The sequence below is a fragment of the Ambystoma mexicanum genome, chromosome 4q (assembly GCF_040938575.1).
Source record: "Ambystoma mexicanum isolate Mex_15411 chromosome 4q, UKY_AmexF1_1, whole genome shotgun sequence".
In the NCBI taxonomy this organism is placed as follows: domain Eukaryota; kingdom Metazoa; phylum Chordata; class Amphibia; order Caudata; family Ambystomatidae; genus Ambystoma; species Ambystoma mexicanum.
In genome coordinates, this window is record NC_090928.1 from 811,959,587 (window position 1) to 811,987,527 (window position 27,941).

Genomic DNA, 27,941 nt, shown 5'->3' on the forward strand with positions numbered 1-27,941 from the left:
ACAGTAAAACACATTGGCTTGCCCAAAAAAAGCACTTTTTCGATGGTCAGGGGCCCGGATCATGTCCGCAAATAAGGGCCAACACTCAGTGTGGGTGTGGTCACATGGTGACATCACAAACATTCTCGAATGGGATGGCTGGCCACAGAACATATATTGCGTGGTATAAGTTGTGCGCATGTGCATAGGTGTCCTATAGACAGGATTGGGCTCCCCGAACTAGTTTAAAGTGTGACAGACATGCAGTGGACATTTCTGAACAGGTGCAGTGTTCGTAGGACCCAGGAGGTTGGATGCGAATGTGCCCAGGTGTTTGTTGGACATGGGTGGGCACCTCAAACTAATCAAAGTACGTCTTTTTTCAGACATGCTGGACAGGGGTGGTATTACCAGGACACAGAGAATGAGATATGCATGTGTGTGCTCCCACAAGTAATTAAAGGTGTGTCACAAGTTTGTTGACATGCAGACAGGTGTGGCGTCCTACAGACACCTCCATTTCAATTGCGGACAGGCCGGACAGGCCGGACAGGCGAGGTGTCCGTAAGTAACCTCCATTTTGCCCAATCACGGGCATCCCATACAGTACCATGCTCCGCGGACACATAATGGGATTTTAAAAAAAAGGAAAACACACACACACACAGCAACAGTATATATATATATATATTATTCAGTGAAAAAACTTTGTTAAAGGGAAGTTATGGTTAAGCTGCGCTACTAAAAACCTATGAAATTCAGTAAAAAAACGTTGTTAAAGGGACATTATCGTTAAGTTGCGCTACTACAAACCTATGAAATTCAGTGAAAAAACGCTGTTAAAGGGACGTTATGGTTCCAAGTAAAACCGAAAAACCCTTGAAATTCGCCATTTATGGTAACTATGATAAGGTAAGCTAAGCAACCATAACTCGCACCACAACCATGCACTGCTAAGCCTAACACCCAGGACATCAAAGATGACATCACAGATGACATCACATGTCTGCCTCTCCCTTTTTTCCTTTCCTGACATATCTAGGCCACATGATTTTCTTCAGTAACAGTCAGGAAATAAAAATTGTAAATGTACTATATCTGTAGCCTTATCCTTCAAGTATGTTCTTACAATGATTCCCTTATGGTCCAGTCATATCATATGAAACATATACATAGGGGAAGACACAACCTTGAAAGACAGCAATCCTTTTTGTGCATTAAAATTATCAGTAGATTTATCAGCACTTTCTGATGGTTTTGATGTTTTTTTATTACTGTACTTTCCATGTATATGCTCATATTTTTATATGTTGTACTCACACTATTTTCCTTAGGGTCCAGACACATCATGTGATATATATAGATAGGGTAAGTAACAGCTTTGAAACAGAGCAATCATTTCTCTGCATAAAGGTAATCAGTTAGTTTATGAACACTTTCTGCTACTATTGCTGTTTTGTTTCTTACTTCAATACCCTTGTATATATTCATATTTGTATGTGGTGTTGTCTCTTTGTGATTTGTCTATAATAATGCAATTATGTAGTAAGTGGGTTTTATTACCTACTTATCACAAGTTTCACTGTACGCAAAACTCTAATATGAAAACAGTTATAATTTCACTATTCAACATGGCAAGTTTATGAATATTGCATCTCCATTATGTATGCTGCACACAATGCCGATGTTTCTACATGAGTACCTTAGTATACTGGATTGAAGTTAATAATAGAATGCTATGTATATCAATGCATGGCTTAATGCACTGATTAGCACTTGATATTTATTCCAATAAACCTTGACACTGTTTTTATTAACATTACACTAAGAATCCCTTGTACAGACTTTTCATGAAAGGTAAATGCACATGTGATGTCATCAGTGATGTCATCAATGACATTTGTGATGTCATCTTTGATGTCCTGGGTGTTAGGCTTAGCAGTGCACAGTGGTGGCGCGAGTTATGGTTGTTAGCTTACCATAACCAGCGAGTTTTTTCACTGAATTTCATGGGTTTTTAGTAGCACAACTTAACCATAACGTCCCTTTAACAACGTTTTTTTAGTGAATTTCATAGGTTTTTAGTAGCGCAACTTAACCATAACATCCCTTTAACAACGCTTTTTCACTGAATTTCATAGGTTTTTAGTAGCGCAACTTAACAATAATAACTTTGACTTTATGTGCATGTAACAGGGAACATACTGAACCCCTTCTACTGAACTTGATGTCCGCGAACTCTTTTAATGTCCGCGGACATGTTCGGAGAACAGTACCACTACCTAAAAACTCTGGGGGGTATGTTTGATTGTTATATCATAACATAGGAACATTTAACAAATTTAAAAAGCAGCACACATATACATTATATGTAGTAATACATAAGAAATGTAACCCATATATGTAACACACTAACCATTCATTTAAATACAATATGTTCTAAAATGGAATACGCCAAAAGAAGATAAATTGGCTTCCAACATAATTACCTCACAGACACTACAGTACTAAGAGCAAGACCAGACCTACAGACTACTTAGAGCATATCTTACCTGAAATAGTAAGTGTACTTCATTTTACTCATATTTTTATAAACTTATATATTTTTTTTTTCTCACAGAAATGTCTAGTACTCTGGAATGGCTAGAGGAGCATTTCCCACATGAGGAAATGTCAGAAGATAGTGAAACTAATGGTAAACACTTAACAATATAAACCATTTAATTATTATTATTTTATATACATTTAACATATATATATATATATATTTTTGTACAGAGCATACCAAAATAGAATATACCTCTGAAGAAACTGTTATGGATAACACTCTTGACAGCATAAAAGAAAAATGGATTTATTGTTGACCAATGTTAATAATTTGAAAACTTGTGTTGAAGATTATTTTAAAACAAAAACCTCATACCATTGTCCCACATGTACTTGTCCCCCCTCACCATATACCAGTCAATTATCCCCAAACCCTCTCCATAACCCAAAATGTTTTGATGAGACTTCCATCCCTTCTTCACCTGATACCAATCATGTTGAAACCCCTAATTCTCCTGTTTTTGTTTCCATTTCTGCCTCACCTTCTCTGTCATAAATTATTAATATATGTTACACAAAGTTACATTTTTATATTGTGTTGTAATTAGTTTCCGTTTTTTTTATTTAAAAAAAACAATGTAGGTGTCCGCGGACAGTGCAGGTGTTCTGAAATGTTTGTAAATAAACGGAAATGGAGGTGTCCTGAAGAAAACTATACCTGTCCGTACTGTTCGCTAGCAAGTTGAAACTGTTCTAAGAACACACGCGGTGTCCTGAAATGTTCGTAAAGAAACGAAAATTAAAGTGTCCTGAAGAACACTATACCTGTCCGTAGTGTTCGCTAGCAAGTTAAAACTGTTCTAAAGAACACAATTGATGTCCTGAAATGTTCATAAATGAACGAAAATTGACGTGTCCTGAAGAACACTCTACCTGTCCGTACTGTTCGCTACCAACTTCAAACTGTTCTAGAACACATGCGGTGTCCAGAAATGTTTGTTTGACGTGTGATGCACTTTTAATTACTTCAGGACCCGAACAGTGTCCGTAGAACATCAACGCGCATGGGCAAACCAATGTCCATTCATTTGGTGTTCTGCGGACAGCCGCTTCCTTCGCGAACATGTTCGCGAAGCGATCATGTGACCGCGCCCATGCTGATTGCGTGTTCTGAATGGGGACACTGTTTGTGTCCCCGAACAATTTAAAAGTACATTTTCAAGTAATCCACAATATTTCTCAATAAAAACTCACCATAGCACAAGTCCCACATACTAATCCTGAGTTTCTACATACTTTTTGAAAGTTTTTGAACCTTTTTTTGTGTTCGATCTGTCCGCGGACAGCACGCATGTCCGCAAACCGCAATCAAGCACCCCAATAAAAGACCACGCCCTAGAGCTTATTCTCATTGTGTTTCTGGCTATTCTTCAGAACACAGCTACTTTTGCTGCAACTTGCAGATTACACCATCATCGAGATGGAATCCATGGCTGCACTACTGCCACCTGGTACTGCACCTGCTTCAGCACCACCCCCATCCCCTCCACCACCACCACCGTCCCAAGGGCCTGAAGAGGGGAACAGGAGTGAGCATGCAGAGGAGGAAGAAGAGGATGACGAGAATGAGGTAGAGGAAATCACTACTACCCACACTAGGCGTGAGTCTTGGGTGTGGCGGTTGTTTACCCTTCATGGGAATGGTCCTAAGGCTCGTGCGAACCGTGTCACCTGCAATGAGTGGTACTCAGTCGCGGGAGGCATGGTTCATGCAGCTTTGGGACCACTACCATGAAGCGACACCTAAGGTAATTTCACTCAAGGGGCCATTTGCAAGGTTGTACCTTGCGAAGAGCGTAGTAGGTTGATTTCCTCTACTTCATCCTCTGTTTCTGATCCTGTCACCACAAGGACCACCTCTGTGGGACAGCGTCTTCCTCAAGCTGCCTCACAGGCCATACAGAATTCTGATGACCCTTACCTTTCGAGGGTCACGGTTGTATGTATGTACTGCGATACAGTACTCTGCAGGGGGTAGCGACTTTGCAGTGCTTTTGAGACTATCGTCTCAGAGCACGAGAAGACCTGCTCACTACCCAAATAAAACCCACTATACATCTTCCTCTCTCAGCTCGCCCTTTCTTATCCCTGTGGTTGGTGTCCCCCCCTTTACCCTCCATTGCCCTCCTCTCCTATTGTGTCGTGTATAAAAAAACAAAATAAAATACAAAATGACTAAAATTAAAAAAAAATAAGGCTCTTTTCAGAGCCGCCTTTCACAGTTAAAAAATAGAAGTGAAAATAAATGAAGCAGGGCCCTTTGTATTTTTTAGTAGTCCGTGGGACGTCCGTGGACATCTAAACATTTGGGGTGCTACCCTATCATAACCATTGCAATTTTTTCTGGGAGGAAGTGGTGGCTCTGAGGTGTTTGTATGTCAAAAATTATAAACACTCAACACCTACTTCAAAATGGATGCTGTAATTCTAAAAAAGGTTGCAATGCATTTTGTACATTTCTCAGAAAAATCTGATTGCCAGCATAAGTAAGATGGACTCCATCTCTGCGAAAAATGTATGTACTACGAAACATAATATTTTCATTGTGAAAAGAGGCTATGCCAAAATCTCTTAGAAAGGCACAAACAGCCTTATTAACATTGCGCATTGCTTTTTCCATTTGTGGACCAAATGAAGAAGAATGAAGCCACATTTGTCTCTGCGCAATACGTGAAAATATTACTTGAGAATTAGGGAACATGTCCATGACCTTCCAAAGTCCTTCTTTCATAGCAAATTGCAAAGAAATTCCACACACATGTCCTAAACTGTTCCCTCCACAATGAATCAAAATTATGTCTGGATGTTGCCCTGTCTCCAAAGTAGCACAGAGAGGTAGCAAGTCCAACCACTTCATTCCATGTACTCCATGGCAGTGTACTTCCACATGTGGAAATCCAAGATCTACAGCTACTCCACAGCTTTCTGCATGCACCTTCAACCAATGTATCCACGAATCTCCTAAAATCTAAACAATCTGTTTTCTGAAACACACAGCCATAGCTATCTTTTGTTCTCTCAGCAAAAAGAGTATCTGAGGAAATCTCTCCTGGCACAACGCACCCACCAAACTTTCCTGACCAATCCCTTTCAGTGCTCATTCTCATATGCATGACTTCTGAACCCAAAAATCCCCTGATGTAACACTGCGAACTACCGCCATGTCCGCGAACATATCATAACATGAACAGCCCTTCTACCATTTCCACTTCACTCTCTGTGCCATTCCCTCATTGGATGTAGCTAAGAAGTCCATTACCATCCACCAATCACATTCAAGACCTCTACATCTAACTGCATCATCATAGATCAGCACTGCAAATCTACTGTGAATCTCTCTGAGTACAAGTGTCATATCATTGGCAAGCACCATCTACAAGAAATACTGTACAAGTCTCCAAGATGTCTATTTGCAACTCCAAGCATATCCATATGCATGAACACAAACTACAGGTATGCATATTTTCTGTACAGTACATGAACACATTTTCAAACTGACTTTTAGCTTGTGTAATCTGTAAAATGAATCTACTGTCTTTGTTTCAATCTCCTAAAATCAACTGTCACTTAGAAACCTTCATACTATTTACTTTCTTTATACACACACACACACTCAAATCATGTTAAACTAACATTTTTGAAATGAAATATATAGACTACATATATTCAAACAAAATTGCAATGCATGCACACTCTATGTTCAAATCTCAAAAAATAATACTTATACACAATTAAAATTACATATTTCTTTTTATTTCTTTATTCATTTAATTACTTTAATTTAAGCATGACATTGAGGCACTATTACCTGGAAGAGCTTAGTTACAGAAATAGTGGTATTCAGTGGTACATTATGAATTTCACAAAACATAGTAAAGATATTTTGTTTGCTACAGTTAGTCACTGCAATACAATTTGTTCATTAACAGCATACCATATGTATTGAACTGGTGCGACATAGCTTATGTAAAAAAGATAGTTTTAATGGTTTTGAGGAAGGCTCTGAGGATTTCAATTAAAAAAATCAATGTCTAAATTAAAAACAGTGCTATATACAAACAGAATTACTAATTTGTTTATTTTACAATTGCAGTGAGACCATTCTGATGAAAAGAAACAGCCGCATTTGAAGATCAAAGAAGAACTAAGAAGTAACCTGTTCATTTTAGAAAAAAAGTAAGTAGAATATCACCATAATATTTGTATTATTACTCAAACACACTGTAAAGTTAATTCATGCTATTTCTGTGCCTATAAAGAGAGATTGTGCACCATTCTGTCCAAAAATCCCCATGTCTTAAACAGCGATTTACAGCCAGAATGGTCCACAAATTCCTATTTTTGGACACACAAATTACCCAACTCAACCGCTCGAATTTTGATATTGTAGAACAAACAACTGTTTTAATTGTATACATTAGATTTACTATTTGTACTTCTCCACACCAATAGCTTACTTTTTTCTGTCATTTGAACCCCAGTTTAGTAGCACATGAATTCAAGAATACCCATCCCTACTAGTTGTAGTTTCCAATGCACAATCACACACCATTACATACATCTTTATCATCTTACTCAAACACTCATGCACACCGCACACATACATTGCAGAACACTTCAACCCATACCTTCTTTATTTTTTCAACAGACCCTAAAGAATGCCTACCAAAAGTCAAGTCCGTAGAAAGCAACGCAGAAGTAGAGCAAATGAAAATAAAAGTGTCCAACATAAGCATCCATCTCTAGCAGAATTTGTAAAAAAAAGTTGAAACAAAACAGCTAATACAGTCATTTAGTGAAACACAAGAAGTTTCAAGTACAACAACTTTGCCTACTCTATCAAAATGTAAAACAACCAAAAAACAATTAACAGAAAATCAGCTATCACTACAGATAAAACTACTTCTTTAAATGTTGATAAAGTACAAAGTAAGCATACCAAGAAAAGTATTTTAGCCAAAATGTACCATCACAAAGTCCTATAAAATCTTATAAAAACAGGAGAGAAATCAGGTTCAATGCTGAAAACCTATTGTAGGAAATTAATCTTAGAAGCGTTGATAGATAGTGCAATTCTTCTCAAAAGGAAGTTATTTATTTTAGTGTTAAACAAAATGAAACCACTAACAAAACTAATAACTAAATTACAAAAAAGACTTCTCAATAATCGAAATGTCAACAGAAAGAACTTCTTAAGTATCTGCGGATGTGAATGGAATCACACTACTAGCACAGAACCATACTTTAATGAAGAAGCGTGCAAACAAAAGCAAACAAATACAATTGCCATACATAGCAGTAGTCGAGGTTATGAAAAAGTGAATAATACCATAATGGAACAAGAAGTACTCCTTACAAAAATATGCCCTAAAAACTTAGAATTACCCCTCCATTCAACTGAATCAGAACATCTAGTGTACAAATGGCCACGCACGTCAATGTGTAACATTCCCAAACAATTTTTCAAGTCTTTACGCCAATTCCTCAATCAATATGTAAAAAGCAAAGACAAAATCAAAATTAAACTACTGCAAATTATGGATACCTGTCCAGTCCGCAAGTACACAGGACTAAAAGGACATTCATTGGCCTGCATTACAGGACCTACTTGTAAAACCACCTTCCATGATATCAAAAGGATATCAACACATCATTCAACTATAAGAATTCTAGTCTATAAACTGTACTATGCAAAAAGTCCTGCTTTAGCACTAGCAAATTTAAATAATGTTCTTCTACATGGTACAGCAAAAGACCTACTTGAAGAAATTGACTATATCCAGAAAAAATATTTTGGAAGTGAAAGATACTTACAGAATGAAATAGCTTTAAACCAAATTAGCAACAATTCTACACATGGCAACTTTTTACTAGACACATACAAAAAAGAAATACTAAAATTTAAAAGTACACCAGCTGAAGTACCAAACCATGTGTGTGTATGTTGCCGAAGAACTTTTTTATAAAAGTAACACAAAAACTGTAGACCTATCATACAAAATAGAAGACAATGAAGATTCTAAATGGTTTGAACTAGCTCTCTACCTTGTAGCAGAAAACAAATATGAAATAACTGACCCCTCAATACTTTGTAGTTACTGCACTACAAAACTTGACAACAACCAAACTCCTTCACGTGCTATCACAAATAATTTGGAATTATACCCACTACCAAAACCCTTACAACAACTTAATTTATATGAGAGCATCATAATTCAAACAGTGCACCCATTACAAGCAATAATACGCCTTCAACCAAAAACAGCAAAATTACCTCCCTCTGAATTGGTAAAAGGCATTCGTGGAAAAGTAGTTTATTTACCATTAGATTTAAAGAAAATGTGCATACTCTAGGAGTGCAACGTCCAATGCAGCAATCTTTAATTATCTTAGTAAATGGAGTACCTATAAAAGACAAAACAAATGGCAACAGCTGTTAGATTTACATAAAGTTAGACATGCCTTGCAATATCTTAAAGAGAATAATGAATATTAAAAAGAAATTAATATTGAAGAAAACTTGAAGGATACAACTGAAATAATTCAGGAAACACAATAAGCTGGTCAATTTGAGCTCCTAGATCCTAGATCCTGCTACAATATCAAAGACCATTATAAAATTCATCCTCTGCACTCTAATGACACCATAGAAGATGCACTGGAAACGTACCAAATGTGTCAAACAAAAGGATCACCAATCAGCATATGAAAAAAAAGTATAGAAGCACATGCTTTTCCTCTACTCTTTCCTACTGGCAAAGGAGGAAGGTATCATGATAGACCTATTCAAATATCAGCTTCAGAATACCGCTCATTACGGATGTATTCTGAAGATCCCAGATTTAGACAAAATGTGGAATACATATTCCACCTACTCTTTGAAAGTGAACTAGAAACTTTATGTTACGGAGTTGCACTCATATTAAAATCAGGATCACACTTTCAAAATATGACAGCTACACAATTATTACAAAAAGTGCAACAAAAGGATGAGGCTTTACAATCAAATATTACAAATCTATTAGCAAATATGCGAGGTACTAAAGAGTACTGTTTTCGACGTCATGGAGATGTACGTTGTATGATCAGAAGCCTTGGGCCACCCACTTGGTTTGTTACATTAAGTTGTGCAGAATATGCATGGGAAGATTTACATGATTTCCTACGCATATCAAACAAAAACAAAAAAAACATAGATATACTAACACCTGGAGAACTTTGTTCTTTGGATCCTGTTAATGTTTAAAGATATTTTCACCATCGCTTCATTGCTATTGTACATTTTATTTGTAATAAAACTGTTCCTCCCCTTGGAGAAGTGCAACACTTCTTTTGGAGAAAAGAATACCAAGCCAGAGGAGCACCACATATCCACATGCTTTTATGGATTATAGATGCTCCTAAATTTGGTCAAGACAATGATGCCACTGTTTTACAGTTTATTGAAAAATATGTCACTTGTGAAATACCATCAGAATCCACAAATAGTGATCTTCATGCACACTTTTTACAATTTCAAAGACACAAATGTGGAAAATATTGTTGTCGCAAATACAAAAACAAAGGGAAATACTACACTAAATGCCGATTTGGTTTCCCTAGACCAGTTACAAATACAAGTCAAGTGAACAACCTCATGTCTTCAGTTTGAAATAGTGTTAAAGGTAAGTCACCTAAAAATACATATTACATAAAAAGAAAAGAAGAAGAAAAATATATCAATGATTACAATGCAATCGTTGCCCACTTATGGAATGCAAACATAGATGTGCAGTACATTGCATACAATTCTACTGCAGTTGCACGATATGTCACAGCATACTTAACCAAAGCAGAAAAGACAGAGCTCCAAGACCTCTGGAATGACCTGTCATCAGATAAAACAGTGTCTCAGAAAATATACAGCTTGGGAATAAAAATGCTCTCCCATAGGGAATGTGGATCATATGAAGCAGCTGATCGTTTAACTGGTACTGCATTGTATGGTAAATCTAAAAATATAGTATGGCTAAGTCTTGGTCCAGCTAAATCTAGAAAAAGAGTTTAAAAATCCTACGAAGATATAGAAACAATAGCCAAACGTGATCCCAACAGCCAAGACATTTTAAAACAATTTATTGGACACATACTACCCAAACAGAAGTAATACTTTGGAAACCATGTGTCTATACCACATAGCCCAAAACTACACATACAAAAATAATATAAAACCTGATGAAAAAAGGTAGATAGTGACAAACTTTGAAGGCAGCTTAGTTAAACTCACTAAACCAAATTTAATTAATCATATCAAATTGTCATTAAATACTCCTCAACATAAAGAAGTATATTACACGTTCCTGCTACAACTCTTTAAACCATGGAGAAAAGAAGAAGAAATACTAGATAACTAGGACTCATATGAAGATGCTTTCAAAGCAAATGAAAGCACTATAACTGATGTAAACTTTACACAGTACAAAACAATGTTGCACAATGAACAGCAACACGGAGAAGAACTCCAGGCCCAACTAGATAAGGACACTCCTGACAGTAGTCAACCTTCTGTAACAGGAAGCCAAGAACCACTGAGAGAGCCACTAATAGCAAATGAGGCAGAATTAGCTATGATAGAAGTAGAAAACACCATGTGTCAGTATGAAGATAAAGACGACTTAACTATACTGCAATCAAAACTAAACAATGAGCAATTTAGCATTTTTCAAGAAGTAACAAAACAAATTGCACATGGTGTACAACACGAAAATAAAGAATGTTCATGCCATAATTATAAACCTATACTACTGTACGTCAGTGGTGGAGCTGGTTCTGGCAAAACATTCCTAAATAAAACCATCAGTAAGTTCCTTCAACATTTGACAAACAACAAACTGTCAGCTGTTGTCACTGCCCCCACTGGTTTAGCCGCCTACAACATAGGTGGTGTCACGTTACACTGATTACTACTATTGCCAGCAGAACATCAGAACAAATTAGACTATTACAAACATTCTGCAGAAGCTGCAATGGAACTACGCAGAGTATTGAAACAAATGAAAATGCTACTAATAGATGTAGTGAGCATGGTCTCCAACCTAATGTTGGCTTTGATTCACCTCAGATTACAAGAAGTACTCAAAACAAACTATGTACTGCTCATTGCAGGAAAACACATTATTGTTTTCGGAGATCTTCTTCAATTGACACCAGTAAAACATTTTTACACAAACTCTGCCATAAAACTATTGGCAGCATTGGAGATGTCAACCTTTGGCAACATTTCCAATACAGAGAATTAACAGAAAACATACAGCAATCTGCAGATATCACTTATGCCAACATCTTAAAAGGTATCAGAGTTGGTATACTTTCTAAAGAAGCAGAAGCAATATTGAAAACCCGGCACATTAATGCACTTTATGGCGATAATGCATGTGCTACAGATGTTATGGAACAATTCGCCCACAAAAATGTCAATTGTATTGCCTTAATGCCAACTCTTGCAAGCTGTTTCAAATTCAATGAAATCATGTTAAGTAAAGAAATGCAACCAATAATGGAAATTAGCGCCACAGACAAACTAGATGTACATGGTATGACACTACCTATGTGTGACCAAGCCACAACAAGACTAAATAGTTTAGAAAAATCAATCTCAAACACAGCAGGTTTAGAAAAGATATTATCCTCAAATTGCAGAGTAATGCGTGGACCAAGGACTAGTTAATGGAGCACTGGGTACAGTTGTTGGCTTTCAAACATACCCACGTGACAACAAAATTCAGTTTGTCAATGTTCCTTATAAATTTGTTTTTGACCCAAAGTTATAAGCAACTATAAGTGTGATATGCTGCGGTGGTTGTGGCCAGGGCATAGAGTGTTGGGTGCAACACTCTATGCCCTGGCCACAAACATCGCAGCATATCCCACCCATAGAGTCAAACATTTCAACTATGGCCTATGGAAACTTTTAATTTCCGCAGACATTATGAGTGTTCTTAGAACACTTCAACTTGCCAACGAACAATACGGACAGCATCTTCAGGACGAACAGCGTCATCTGAACACCCCCTACGAACATTTCATGACACCATAAGTGTTCTTAGAACACATTCAACTTGCTATCGAACAATACGGACAGCGTCTTCAGAACACCCCCTACGAACATATCAAAACACTGCTAGTGTTCTTAGAACACATTCAACCTGCCAGAGAACAATACAGACAGCGTCCTCAGGACACCCGATACGAACATTTGAGGACAACGTGAGAGTTCTTAGAACATTTTCAACTTGAAAACGAACAATACGGACAGCATCCTCAGAACACCCCCATTTTGTTTATTTACAAACATTTAAGGACACCGCGAGAGTTCTTAGAACATTTTCAACTTGACAATGAACAATACAGACAGCGTCCTCAGGACGAACAGCGTCATCTGAACACCCCCTAGGAACATTTTGTGACACCACAAGTGTTCTTAGAACACATTCAACTTCCTATCGAACAATACGGACAGCGTCTTCAGAACACCCCCTACGAACATTTCAAAACACTGCTAGTGTTCTTAGAACACATTCAACTTGGCATCTAACAATACGGACAGCATCTTCAGGACACCCAATATGAACATTTCAGGACAATGCGAGAGTTCTTTGAACACTTTCAACTTCACAACGAACAATACGGACAGCGTCCTCAGGACACCCCCATTTTGTTTATTTGCGAACATTTCTGGACACAACGAGTGTTCTTAGAACACATTCAACTTGCCAGAGAACAATACAGACATCGTCCTCAGGACACCCCATACGAACATTTCAGGACAACGCGAGAGTTCTTAGAACATTTTCATCTTGACAACGAACAATACGGACAGCGTCCTCAGAACACCACCATTTTGTATATTTACGGACATTTCAGGACACCGCGAGTGTTCTTATAATACATTCAACTTATAAGAGAACAATACGGACAGCGTCCCCAGGACACCCCCATTTTGTTTATTTACGAACATTTCCGGACACCTCGAGTGTTCTTAGAACAGTTTCAGCTTGCTTCCGAACAAAACAGACACATATTGAGTCCTCATTCAGTTTATTTAGAACATTTCAGAACACCTGTGATGTCCGCAGACAAATTGAACACAACAAGAACGTCTAACACATGAAAAAACACAACTTTCAACCTATCTCATATTCTCCCACCCTCCCCAAACACTCCTACACACCAACACACTGTACTAAATACAAATTTTGAACCAAGTTTCACCGCGCTGTCCGCAGACGTCCGCGAATCCAAGATGGCGGGCACCACCGAAAATCTGACGAGCTTCACGCTCCACACCGTCCAATCAGCGAACACGTCGCATGTCTGCGAACATGACGTAAGCCGATCGGCCAATCAGGACACTGCCCGCGGAGCGAACAGGGAAGTGTGTCCGCAGACCGAACACAGATATCACACATTTTTTATGACCCACTTTTTCGTCATCTTTAAAAAAACTTTTTCACCAAATCTGCAAAAGAACGCTTTCGGGACCAAGCAGCTGCTCCTGGTCCAAATTTGATGAAAATCTGTCCAGCGGTTTGGGCTGTAGGCGCGAGCAAAGTTTTTTTCTCATTCAGTCTATGGGAAAAAATACATTTTGGGACCCCCCTATAACTCTTTCCCCACCGGACGAATCCTCACCAGACTTTGCAAATGAGTGGGCCATATACTTTTTTGCAAAGTTTGGTGAGGATTCTTCCAAGGGGAGCGAAGTTATAAGCCGCCCAAAAAGTGCTCTTCCTATGGAAACATCAACTTAACCATAACTACATGGCCACTACAGTTATAGGGGGGCGTCCCAAAATGTCTTTTTTCCCATAGAGATAATGGGAAAAAACTTTGGCTCACACCTACAGCCCAAACCGCTGGACGGATTTACACCAAATTTGCGGCGGGAGCACGTGGGTGTTAGTCTTAGCAGTGCACGGTGGTGGCGCGAGTTATGGTTGCTTCGCTTATCATAACTGGTGAATTTCAAGGGTTTTTCAGTTTTACTTGGAACAATAACGTCCGTTTAACAAGGTTTTTTCACAGGAAGAACAATTTTTGGGTGGCTTATAACTTCGCTTCCCCTGGACGAATCCACACCAAACTTTGCAATAAAAGTATATTGCCCACTGCCCACTCTGAATTGTTTTGCAAAGTTTGGTGAGGATTCGTCCAGGGGGGGTAAAGTTATAGGGGGGGTTCCAAAACTTTTTTTTTTCCCATAGACTGATTGGGGGAAAAAATTGCTTGTGCCTACAGCCCAAACCGCTGGACGGATTTTCACCAAATTTGGACCAGGAGTAGCAGCTTGGTCCCGAAAGCGTGCTTTTGCAGATTTGGTGAAAATCCGTCCAGTAGTATTTTTTAAAATGACCAAAAAGTAGGTCATGATAAATTAGTGATATCTGTGTTTGGTCCGCGGACACACTTCCCTGTTCGCTCTGCAGACAGTGTCCTGATTGGCCAATCTGCTTGCGTGATGTCCGTGGACATGCAACTTGTTCGCTGATTGGACAGCGTGGAGCATGGAGCGCGTCAGATCTTTGGTAGCGCCCGCCATCTTGGATTCGTGGACGTCCGCAGACAGCACGTTGAAACTTTAAAATGTGTATTTAGTAGAGTTTGTTGGTTTGTAAGAGTGTTTGGGGAGGGTGGGAGAGTATGAAATAGGTTAAATGTTGTGTTTTTTTATGTGGTAGATTCTCTTGTTGTGTTTGATTTGTCTGCGGACAGCACAGCTGTTCTGAAATGTTTTAAGTAAACTATATGGGTGGTGTTCTGAGGACGCAATATGTGTCTGTTTTGTTCGCAAGCAAGCTGAAACTGTTCTAAGAACACTTGCGGTGTCAAAAAATGTTCGTAAATAAACAAAATGGGGGTGTCCTGAGGACGCTGTCCGTATTGTTCTCTGGTAAGTTGAATGTGTTCTAAGAACACTTGTGGTGTCCTGAAATGTTCGTAAATAAACAAAATGGGGGGTGTTCTGCGGACGCTGTCCGTATTGTTCATTGTCAAGTATAAAGTGTTCTAAGAACACTCGCAGTGTCCTGAAATGTTCAAAGAGGGTGTCCTGAAGACTCTGTCCGTATTGTTCTCTGGCAAGTTGAATGTGTTCTAAGAACACTTGTGGTGTCCTGAAATGTTTGTAAATAAACAAAATGGGTGTGTCCTGAGGATGCTGTCCATATTGTTTGATGGGAAGTTGAATGTTTTCTAAGAACACTCGTGGTGTCCTGAAATGTTCGTAAATAAACAAAATGGGAGTGTCCTGAGGATGCTGTCCGTATTGTTCGTTGGGAAGTTGAATGTGTTCTAATGTGTGTCCTGAAATGTTCATAAATAAATAAAATGGAGGTGTCCTGAGGACGCTGTCCGTATTGTTCGATGGGAAGTTGAATGTGTTCTAAGAACACTTGCAGCGTTCTGAAATAATCATAAATAAACAAAATGGGGGTGTCCTGAGGACGCTGTCCGTATTGTTCTCTGGCAAGTTGAATGTGTTCTAAGACCACTCGCGCTGTCCTGAAATGTTCGCAAATAAACAAAATGGGGGTGTCCTGAGGACGCTGTCTGTATTATTCGATGGGAAGTTGAATGTGTTCTAAGAACACTCGTGGTGTCCTGAAATGTCCGTAAATTAACAAAATGGGGGTGTATTGAGGACGCTGTCCGTATTGTTCGATGGCAAGTTGAATGTGTTCTAAGAACACTTGCGGTGTCCAGAAATGTTCGCAAATAAACAAAATGGGGGCCTCAGTAGACACTGTCCGTATTGTTCGCTGGCAAGTTGAATGTGTTCTAAGAACACTCGCAGTGTCCTGAAATGTTTGCAAATAAAAAAATGGGGTTGTTCTGAGGACGCTGTCCGTATTGTTCTCTTGCAAGTTGAATGTGTTCTAAGAACACTTGTGGTGTCCTGAAATGTTCGTAAATAAACAAAATGGGGGTGTTCTGAGGACGCTGTCCGTTTTGTTTGTTGTCAAGTTTAAAGTGTTCTAAGAACACTTGCGGTGTCCTGAAATGTTCGTAAGGGGTGTCCTGAAGACGCTGTCCGTGTTGTTATCTGGCAAGTTGAATGTGTTCTAAGAACACTTGTGGTGTTCTGAAATGTTCGTAAATGAACAAAATGGGGGTGTCCTGAAGACGGTGTCCATATTGTTCTCTGGCAAGTTGAATGTGTTCTAAGAACACTCGTGGTGTCCTGAAATGTTCGTAAATAAACAAAATGGGGGTGTCCTGAGGACGCTGTCCGCATTGTTCGTTGTCAAGTTTAAAGTGTTCTAAGAACACTCGCAATGTCCTGAAATGTTCGTAGGGGGTGTCCTGAAGACGCTGTCCGTATTGTTCTCTGGAAAGTTGAATGTGTTCTAAGAACACTTGTGGTGTCCTGAAATGTTCGTAAATAAACAAAATTGGGGTGTCCTGAGGACGCTGTTCGTATTGTTCGATGGCAAGTTGAATGTGTTCTAAGAACCCTTGCGGTGTCCTGAAATGTTCGCAAATAAACAAAATGGGGGTGTCCTGAGGACGCTGTCCGTATTGTTCATTGTCAAGTTAATAGTGTTCTAAGAACCCTCTCGGTGTCCTGAAATTTTTCGTAGGGGGTGTCCTGAAGACGCTGTCCGTATTGTTCGCTGGCAAGTTGAATGTGTTCTAAGAACACTCGCGGTGTCCTGAAATGTTTGCAAATAAACAAAATTGGGATGTTCTGAGGACGCTGTCCATATTGTTCGTTGTCAAGTTGAATGTGTTCTAAGAACTGTAGCGGTGTCCTGAAATGTTCGTAGGGGGTGTCCTGAAGACGCTCTCCGTATTGTTCGCTGGCAAGTTGAATGTGTTCTAAGAACACTCGCGGTGTCCTGAAATGTTCGCAAATAAACAAAATGGGGGTGTCCTAGGACGCTGTCTGTATTGTTCGATGGGAAGTTGAATGTGTTCTAAGAGCACTCGTGGTGTCCTGAAATGTTCGTAAATGAACAAAATGGGGGTGTCCTGAGGACGCTGTCTGTATTGTTCGATGGCAAGTTGAATGTGTTCTAAGAACACTTGCGGTGTCCTGAAATGTTCGCAAATAAACAAAATGGGGGTGTCAGTAGACACTGTCCGTATTGTTCGCTGGCAAGTTGAACTTGTTCTAAGAACACTCGCAGTGTCTTGAAATGTTTGCAAATACAAAAATGGGGTTGTTCTGAGGACGCTGTCCGTATTGTTCTCTTGCAAGCTGAATGTTTTCTGAGAACACTTGTGGTGGCCTGAAATGCTCGTAAATAAACAAAATGGGGGTGTCCTGAAGACGCTGTCCGTGTTGTTCTCTGGCAAGTTGAATGTGTTCTAAGAACACTTGTGGTGTTCTGAAATGTTCGTAAATAAACAAAATGGGGGTGTCCTGAAGACGCTGTCCGTATTGTTCTCTGGCAAGTTGAATGTGTTCTAAGAACACTCGTGGTGTCCTGAAATGTTCGTAAATAAACAAAATGGGGGTGTCCTGAGGACGCTGTCCGCATTGTTCGTTGTCAAGTTTAAAGTGTTCTAAGAACACTCGCAACGTCCTGAAATGTTCGTAGGGGGTGTCCTGAAGACGCTGTCGGTATTGTTCTCTGGAAAGTTGAATGTGTTCTAAGAACACTTGTGGTGTCCTGAAATGTTCGTAAATAAACAAAATTGGGGTGTCCTGAGGACGCTGTTCGTATTGTTCGATGGCAAGTTGAATGTGTTCTAAGAACCCTTGCGGTGTCCTGAAATGTTCGCAAATAAACAAAATGGGGGTGTCCTGAGGACTCTGTCCTTATTGTTCATTGTCAAGTTAATAGTGTTCTAAGAACCCTCTCGGTGTCCTGAAATTTTCGTAGGGGGTGTCCTGAAGACGCTGTCCATATTGTTCGCTGGCAAGTTGAATGTGTTCTAAGAACACTCGCGGTGTCCTGAAATGTTTGCAAATAAACAAAATTGGGATGTTCTGAGGACGCTGTCCATATTGTTCGTTGTCAAGTTGAATGTGTTCTAAGAACTGTAGCGGTGTCCTGAAATGTTCGTAGTGGGTGTCCTGAAGACGCTCTCCGTATTGTTCGCTGGAAAGTTGAATGTGTTCTAAGAACACTCGCGGTGTCCTGAAATGTTCGCAAATAAACAAAATGGGGGTGTCCTAGGACGCTGTCTGTATTGTTCGATGGGAAGTTGAATGTGTTCTAAGAGCACTCGTGGTGTTTGAAATGTTCGTAAATGAACAAAATGGGGGTGTCCTGAGGACGCTGTCTGTATTGTTCGATGGCAAGTTGAATGTGTTCTAAGAACACTTGCGGTGTCCTGAAATGTTCGCAAATAAACAAAATGGGGGTGTGAGTAGACACTGTCCGTATTGTTCGCTGGCAAGTTGAATGTGTTCTAAGAACACTTGTGGTGTCCTGAAATGTTTGCAAATAAACAAAATTGGGGTGTTCTGAGGACGCTGTCCATGTTGTTCTCTGGCAAGTTGAATGTGTTCTAAGAACACTCGTGGAGTCCTGAAATGTTCGTAAATAAACAAAATGGGAGTGTCCTGAGGACGCTGTCTGTATTGTTCGTTGTCAAGTTTAAAGTGTTCTAAGAACACTCGCGATGTCCTGAAATGTTCGTAGGGGGAGTCCTGAAGACGCTGTCCGTATTGTTCTCTGGCAAATTGAATGTGTTCTAAGAACACTTGTGGTGTCCTGAAATGTTTGCAAATAAACACAATTGGGGTGTTCTGAGGACGCTGTCCATTTTGTTCGTTGTCAAGTTAAAAGTGTTCTAAGAACTGTCGCGGTGTCCTGAAATGTTCGCAGATAAAAAATTGGGGCTGTTCTGAGGACGCTGTCCGTATTGTTCTCTGGCAAGTTGAATGTGTTCTAAGAACACTCGTGGAGTCCTGAAATTCTCGTAAATAAATAAAATGAGGGTGTCCTGAGGACGCTGTCCGTATTGTTCGTTGTCAAGTTTAAAGTGTTATAAGAACACTCGCGATGTCCTGAAATGTTCGTAGGGGGAGTCCTGAAGACGCTGTCCGTATTGTTCTCTGGCAAGTTGAATGTGTTCTAAGAACACTTGTGGTGTCCTGAAATGTTTGCAAATAAACAAAATTGGGGTGTTCGGAGGACGCTGTCCATATTGTTCGTTGTCAAGTTAAAAGTGTTCTAAGAACTGTCGCGGTGTCCTGAAATGTTCGTAGGGGGTGTCCTGAAGACGCTGTCCGTATTGTCTGCTGGCAAGTTGAATGTGTTCTAAAAACACTCGCGGTGTCCTGAAATGTTTGCAAATAAACAAAATTGGGGTGTTCTGAGGACGCTGTCCATATTGTTCGTTGTCAAGTTGAAAGTGTTCTAAGAACTGTCGCGGTGTCCTGAAATGTTCGTAGGGGGTGTCCTGAAGACGCTGTCCGTATTGTCTGCTGGCAAGTTGAATGTGTTCTAAGAACACTCGCGGTGTCCTGAAATGTTCGCAAATAAACAAAATGGGGGTGTCCTAGGACGCTGTCTGTATTGTTCGATGGGAAGTTGAATGTGTTCTAAGAACACTTGTGGTGTCCTGAAATGTTTGTAAATAAACAAAATGGTTGTGTCCTGAGGATGCTGTCCATATTGTTTGATGGGAAGTTGAATGTTTTCTAAGAACACTCGTGTGTCCTGAAATTTTCGTAAATAAACAAAATGGGAGTGTCCTGAGGATGCTGTCCGTATTGTTCGTTGGGAAATTGAATGTGTTCTAATGTGTGTCCTGAAATGTTCATAAATAAATAAAATGGGGGTGTCCTGAGGACGCTGTCCGTATTGTTCGATGGGAAGTTGAATGTGTTCTAAGAACACTTGCAGCTTTCTGAAATAATCATAAATAAACAAAATGGGGGTGTCCTGAGGACGCTGTCCGTATTGTTCTCTGGCAAGTTGAATGTGTTCTAAGACCACTCGCGCTGTCCTGAAATGTTCGCAAATAAACAAAATGGGGGTGTCCTGAGGACGCTGTCTGTATTGTTCGATGGGAAGTTGAATGTGTTCTAAGAACGCTTGCGGTGTCCAGAAATGTTCGCAAATAAACAAAATGGGGGCCTCAGTAGACACTGTCCGTATTGTTCGCTGGCAAGTTGAGTGTGTTCTAAGAACACTTGTGGTGTCCTGAAATGTTCGTAAATAAACAAAATGGGGGTGTTCTGAGGACGCTGTCTGTTTTGTTTGTTGTCAAGTTTAAAGTGTTCTAAGAACACTTGCGGTGTCCTGAAATGTTCGTAAGGGGTGTCCTGAAGACGCTGTCCGTGTTGTTCTCTGGCCCGTTGAATGTGTTCTAAGAACACTTGTGGTGTTCTGAAATGTTCGTAAATAAACAAAATGGGGGTGTCCTGAAGACGCTGTCCGTATTGTTCTCTGGCAAGTTGAATGTGTTCTAAGAACACTTGTGGTGTCCTGAAATGTTCGTAAATAAACAAAATGGGGGTGTCCTGAGGACGCTGTCCGCATTGTTCGTTGTCAAGTTTAAAGTGTTCTAAGAACACTCGCAATGTCCTGAAATGTTCGTAGGGGGTGTCCTGAAGACGCTGTCCGTATTGTTCTCCGGAAAGTTGAATGTGTTCTAAGAACACTTGTGGTGTCCTGAAATGTTCGTAAATAAACAAAATTGGGGTGTCCTGAGGACGCTGTTCGTATTGTTCGATGGCAAGTTGAATGTGTTCTAAGAACCCTTGCGGTGTCCTGAAATGTTCGCAAATAAACAAAATGGGGGTGTCCTGAGGACGCTGTCTGTATTGTTCGATGGGAAGTTGAATGTGTTCTAAGAACACTCGTGGTGTCCTGAAATGTCCGTAAATTAACAAAATGGGGGTGTATTGAGGACGCTGTCTGTATTGTTCGATGGCAAGTTGAATGTGTTCTAAGAACGCTTGCGGTGTCCAGAAATGTTCGCAAATAAACAAAATGGGGGCCTCAGTAGACACTGTCCGTATTGTTCGCTGGCAAGTTGAATGTGTTCTAAGAACACTTGTGGTGTCCTGAAATGTTCGTAAATAAACAAAATGGGGGTGTTCTGAGGACGCTGTCTGTTTTGTTTGTTGTCAAGTTTAAAGTGTTCTAAGAACACTTGCGGTGTCCTGAAATGTTCGTAAGGGGTGTCCTGAAGACGCTGTCCGTGTTGTTCTCTGGCCCGTTGAATGTGTTCTAAGAACACTTGTGGTGTTCTGAAATGTTCGTAAATAAACAAAATGGGGGTGTCCTGAAGACGCTGTCCGTATTGTTCTCTGGCAAGTTGAATGTGTTCTAAGAACACTCGTGGTGTCCTGAAATGTTCGTAAATAAACAAAATGGGGGTGTCCTGAGGACGCTGTCCGCATTGTTCGTTGTCAAGTTTAAAGTGTTCTAAGAACACTCGCAATGTCCTGAAATGTTCGTAGGGGGTGTCCTGAAGACGCTGTCCGTATTGTTCTCTGGAAAGTTGAATGTGTTCTAAGAACACTTGTGGTGTCCTGAAATGTTCGTAAATAAACAAAATTGGGGTGTCCTGAGGACGCTGTTCGTATTGTTCGATGGCAAGTTGAATGTGTTCTAAGAACCCTTGCGGTGTCCTGAAATGTTCGCAAATAAACAAAATGGGGGTGTCCTGAGGACGCTGTCCGTATTGTTCATTGTCAAGTTAATAGTGTTCTAAGAACCCTCTCGGTGTCCTGAAATTTTCGTAGGGGGTGTCCTGAAGACGCTGTCCGTATTGTTCGCTGGCAAGTTGAATGTGTTCTAAGAACACGCGGTGTCCTGAAATGTTTGCAAATAAACAAAATTGGGATGTTCTGAGGACGCTGTCCATATTGTTCGTTGTCAAGTTGAATGTGTTCTAAGAACTGTAGCGGTGTCCTGAAATGTTCGTAGGGGGTGTCCTGAAGACGCTCTCCGTATTGTTCGCTGGCAAGTTGAATGTGTTCTAAGAACACTTGCGGTGTCCTGAAATGTTCGCAAATAAACAAAATGGGGGTGTCCTAGGACGCTGTCTGTATTGTTCGATGGGAAGTTGAATGTGTTCTAAGAGCACTCGTGGTGTCCTGAAATGTTCGTAAATGAACAAAATGGGGGTGTCCTGAGGACGCTGTCTGTATTGTTCGATGGCAAGTTGAATGTGTTCTAAGAACACTCGCAGTGTCTTGAAATGTTTGCAAATACAAAAATGGGGTTGTTCTGAGGACGCTGTCCGTATTGTTCTCTTGCAAGCTGAATGTGTTCTGAGAACACTTGTGGTGGCCTGAAATGCTCGTAAATAAACAAAATGGGGGTGTTCTGAGGACGCTGTCCGTTTTGTTCGTTGTCAAGTTTAAAGTGTTCTAAGAACACTCGCGATGTCCTGAAATGTTCGTAGGGGGAGTCCTGAAGACGCTGTCCGTATTGTTCTCTGGCAAATTGAATGTGTTCTAAGAACACTTGTGGTGTCCTGAAATGTTTGCAAATAAACAAAATTGGGGTGTTCTGAGGACGCTGTCCATGTTGTTCTCTGGCAAGTTGAATGTGTTCTAAGAACACTCGTGGTGTTCTGAAATGTTTGTAAATAAACAAAATGGGGGTGTCCTGAGGACGCTGTCCTTATTGTTCTCTGGCAAGTTGAATGTGTTCTAAGAACACTCGTGGTGTTCTGAAATGTTTGTAAATAAACAAAATGGGGGTGTCCTGAGGACGCTGTCCTTATTGTTCTCTGGCAAGTTGAATGTGTTCTAAGAACACTCGTGGTGTTCTGAAATGTTTGTAAATAAACAAAATGGGGGTGTCCTGAGGACGCTGTCCTTATTGTTCTCTGGCAAGTTGAATGTGTTCTAAGAACACTCGTGGAGTCCTGAAATGTTCGTAAATAAACAAAATGGGGGTGTCCTGAGGACGCTGTCTGTATTGTTCGTTGTCAAGTTTAAAGTGTTCTAAGAACACTCGCGATGTCCTGAAATGTTCGTAGGGGGAGTCCTGAAGACGCTGTCCGTATTGTTCTCTGGCAAATTGAATGTGTTCTAAGAACACTTGTGGTGTCTTGAAATGTTTGCAAATAAACAAAATTGGGGTGTTCTGAGGACGCTGTCCATATTGTTCGTTGTCAAGTTAAAAGTGTTCTAAGAACTGTTGCGGTGTCCTGAAATGTTCGCAAATAAACAAAATGGGGGTGTCCTAGGACGCTGTCTGTATTGTTCGATGGGAAGTTGAATGTGTTCTAAGAGCACTCGTGGCGTCCTGAAATGTTCGTAAATGAACAAAATGGGGGTGTCCTGAGGACACTGTCTGTATTGTTCGATGGCAAGTTGAATGTGTTCTAAGAACACTCGCAGTGTCTTGAAATGTTTGCAAATACAAAAATGGGGTTGTTCTGAGGACGCTGTCCGTATTGTTCTCTTGCAAGCTGAATGTGTTCTGAGAACACTTGTGGTGGCCTGAAATGCTCGTAAATAAACAAAATGGGGGTGTTCTGAGGACGTTGTCCGTTTTGTTCGTTGTCAAGTTTAAAGTGTTCTAAGAACACTCGCGATGTCCTGAAATGTTCGTAGGGGGAGTCCTGAAGACGCTGTCCGTATTGTTCTCTGACAAATTGAATGTGTTCTAAGAACACTTGTGGTGTCCTGAAATGTTTGCAAATAAACAAAATTGGGGTGTTCTGAGGACGCTGTCCATGTTGTTCTCTGGCAAGTTGAATGTGTTCTAAGAACACTCGTGGTGTTCTGAAATGTTTGTAAATAAACAAAATGGGGGTGTCCTGAGGACGCTGTCCTTATTGTTCTCTGGCAAGTTGAATGTCTTCTAAGAACACTCGTGGAGTCCTGAAATGTTCGTAAATAAACAAAATGGGGGTGTCCTGAGGACGCTGTCCGTATTGTTCGTTGTCAAGTTTAAAGTGTTCTAAGAACACTCGCGATGTCCTGAAATGTTCGTAGGGGGAGTCCTGAAGACGCTGTCCGTATTGTTCTCTGGCAAATTGAATGTGTTCTAAGAACACTTGTGGTGTCCTGAAATGTTTGCAAATAAACAAAATTCGGGTGTTCTGAGGACGCTGTCCATATTGTTCGTTGTCAAGTTAAAAGTGTTCTAAGAACTGTCGCGGTGTCCTGAAATGTTCGCAGATAAAAAATTGGGGCTGTTCTGAGGACGCTGTCCGTATTGTTCTCTGGCAAGTTGAATGTGTTCTAAGAACACTCGTGGAGTCCTGAAATTTTCGTAAATAAACAAAATGGGGGTGTCCTGAGGACGCTGTCTGTATTGTTCGTTGTCAAGTTTAAAGTGTTATAAGAACACTTGCGATGTCCTGAAATGTTCGTAGGGGGAGTCCTGAAGACGCTGTCCGTATTGTTCTCTGGCAAGTTGAATGTGTTCTAAGAACACTTGTGGTGTCCTGAAATGTTTGCAAATAAACAAAATTGGGGTGTTCTGAGGACGCTGTCCATATTGTTCGTTGTCAAGTTAAAAGTGTTCTAGGAACTGTCGCGGTGTCCTGAAATGTTCGCAGATAAAAAAATGGGGCTGTTCTGAGGACGCTGTCCGTATTGTTCTCTTGCAAGTTGAATGTGTTCTAAGAACACTCGCGGTGTCCTGAAATGTTTACAAATAAACAAAATTGGGGTGTTCTGAGGACGCTGTCCATATTGTTCGTTGTCAAGTTGAAAGTGTTCTAAGAACTGTTGCGGTGTCCTGAAATGTTCGTAGGGGGTGTCCTGAAGACGCTGTCCGTATTGTCTGCTGGCAAGTTGAATGTGTTCTAAGAACACTCGCGGTGTCCTGAAATGTTCGCAAATAAACAAAATGGGGGTGTCCTAGGACGCTATCTGTATTGTTCGATGGGAAGTTGAATGTGTTCTAAGAGCACTCGTGGTGTCCTGAAATGTTCGCAAATAAACAAAATGGGGGTGTCAGTAGACACTGTACGTATTGTTCGCTGGCAAGTTGAACGTGTTCTAAGAACACTCGCAGTGTCTTGAAATGTTTGCAAATAAAAAAATGGGGTTGTTCTGAGGACGCTGTCCGTATTGTTCTCTTGCAAGCTGAATGTGTTCTGAGAACACTTGTGGTGGCCTGAAATGCTCATAAATAAAGAAAATGGGGGTGTTCTGAGGACGCTGTCCGTTTTGTTCGTTGTCAAGTTTAAAGTGTTCTAAGAACACTTGAGGTGTCCTGAAATGTTCGTAAGGGGTGTCCTGAAGACGCTGTCCGTGTTGTTCTCTGGCAAGTTGAATGTGTTCTAAGAACACTCGTGGTGTCCTGAAATGTTCATGAATAAACAAAATGGGGGTGTCCTGAGGACTCTGTCAGTATAGTTCGTTGTCAAGTTTAAAGTGTTCTAAGAACACTCGCGATGTCCTGAAATGTTCATAGGGGGTGTCCTGAAGACGCTGTCCGTATTGTTCTCTGGCAAGTTGAATGTGTTCTAAGAACACTTGTGGTGTCCTGAAATGTTTGCAAATAAACAAAATTGGGGTGTTCTGAGGACGCTGTCCATATTGTTCGTTGTCAAGTTGAAAGTGTTCTAAGAACTGTCGTGGTGTCCTGAAATGTTCGTAGGGGGTGTCCTGAAGATGCTGTCCATATTGTTCGCTGGCAAGTTGAATGTGTTCTAAGAACACTCGTGGTGTCCTGAAATGTTGGCAAATAAAAAAATGGGGGTGTTCTGAGGACGCTGACCGTATTGTTCGCTGGGAAGTTGAAAGTGTTCTAAGAACACTCATAATGTCGACGGACATTAAAAGTTTCTATAAGCCATAGTTGAAATGTTTGACTCTATGGGTGTGATATGCTGCGGTGGTTGTGGCCAGGGCATAGAGTCTAAGGTGCATGGCCATTTGGCCATGCACTCAAGACTCTATGCCCTGGCCACAACCACCGCAGCATATCACACTCATAGTTGCTTATAACTTTGAGTGACTTTTGTTTATAAGGAACAAAGTTATAATCCACTATGGGTGTGATATGCTGCGATGGTTGTACTTATTACAATATACTTACTGTTTGGTTTAGTATCTGGAGTACATGCATTTCTTGTTCATTTCTGTGATTAAAGAAAATAGCATGTTAGTATTAGTATTTTGTAATGACTTATTACATTGTATAATCAAAATTTTTTTTGGACCCTCATATTTAGTAGATTACAAACCACAGTACTGTGCAATTTGCTCAGTTTCAGTGTTTGTCGCTAAAATCATTGGGTCTGTGGGAGTAAAAATAATCCAAGTTGGATTAAAAAAAAAAATGTTTCTATTATCCTACAGTTTATTTGTTTGTTTGTTTTCAGTGTTCACTTGTTGTTTCTGGCTAATGCTTTATACATTGGCTTGTTGCAGTTTTTTGGAGCGGTAACATATTATTTATTTGTTTGGATATTGTAACATTTTGGAGCACTTAGATACCAGTAGGCTTATTCTAACTGTCTTTTTTTGAAATATTTTAGTGGTATTGATTTATCTGTTTGGATATTGTTAAATTTTGGGACAGTTCGATACCAATTGTCATATTTTAACTGTCTATTTTTAGCTCTAATTTAGTGGTATTCATTTATCTGATTAGTTGAATCTTTGGGAGGTTAGATAGCTTTTGGAATATTCTAACAGTTTATTTTTTTTACTATAAGTTTACTTAAGGTTTAAGTACAGTTTAGTTATCAAATTTTGGTTTCTAGAACATTAAATAAGCATTTGTAAGATTTGCTGGTAATCTCTGCTTTAGAGTAATGGTACTATCATTAAATTCAAACCATCACATTTCTTTTTTATATATGCAGTGTAGTGCCCTGAATTGGTTGTGGCTCCTGCGTGGTAGATTATACCTATTGTTGTGAAGGTTTTCTTACCAAGTGATATTTGACCAGGTGTGAATCCCGTCAGCTTGCATTTATTTTTGGTACCATCTGCATTGTAACGTAGAAGCATTAGTATTACGTATTTACTATGTGTTTGTATAACTAACGTGGAGTGATTATCCGAATTTCAGGTAGTACATAATCTACCATGGTTTGCATTTTATACAAGTTGCTGAAATGGAATGGATTCACAATTAGGTATTGATATTTATATGAAGAGTTCATTGGGGATTTCTTCTTGTGTCACATTGTTGCAGAGAGTGCATGTATGTTTCCACATGTATGTAATATGGAAGATTTCATTTATAGGTATGTTTTTATTTTCCAGTACTTCTAGTAAGTACATTAGAAATTCTTGTGGATCTTCCTGTGAGTTTATAGTGAATTTAACCATTCAAGCACAGTAGTCCAATTGTTCTCTTATTCCATAAACACTATACGTGTTATCAGGATTGTTTGTTGCATTTCTGTGAAGTACTAACATTTGCAAACACAATTGGTCTGTACTGTGTAAGTAAATGTTGTCAACAATTGGTGGCCATTGA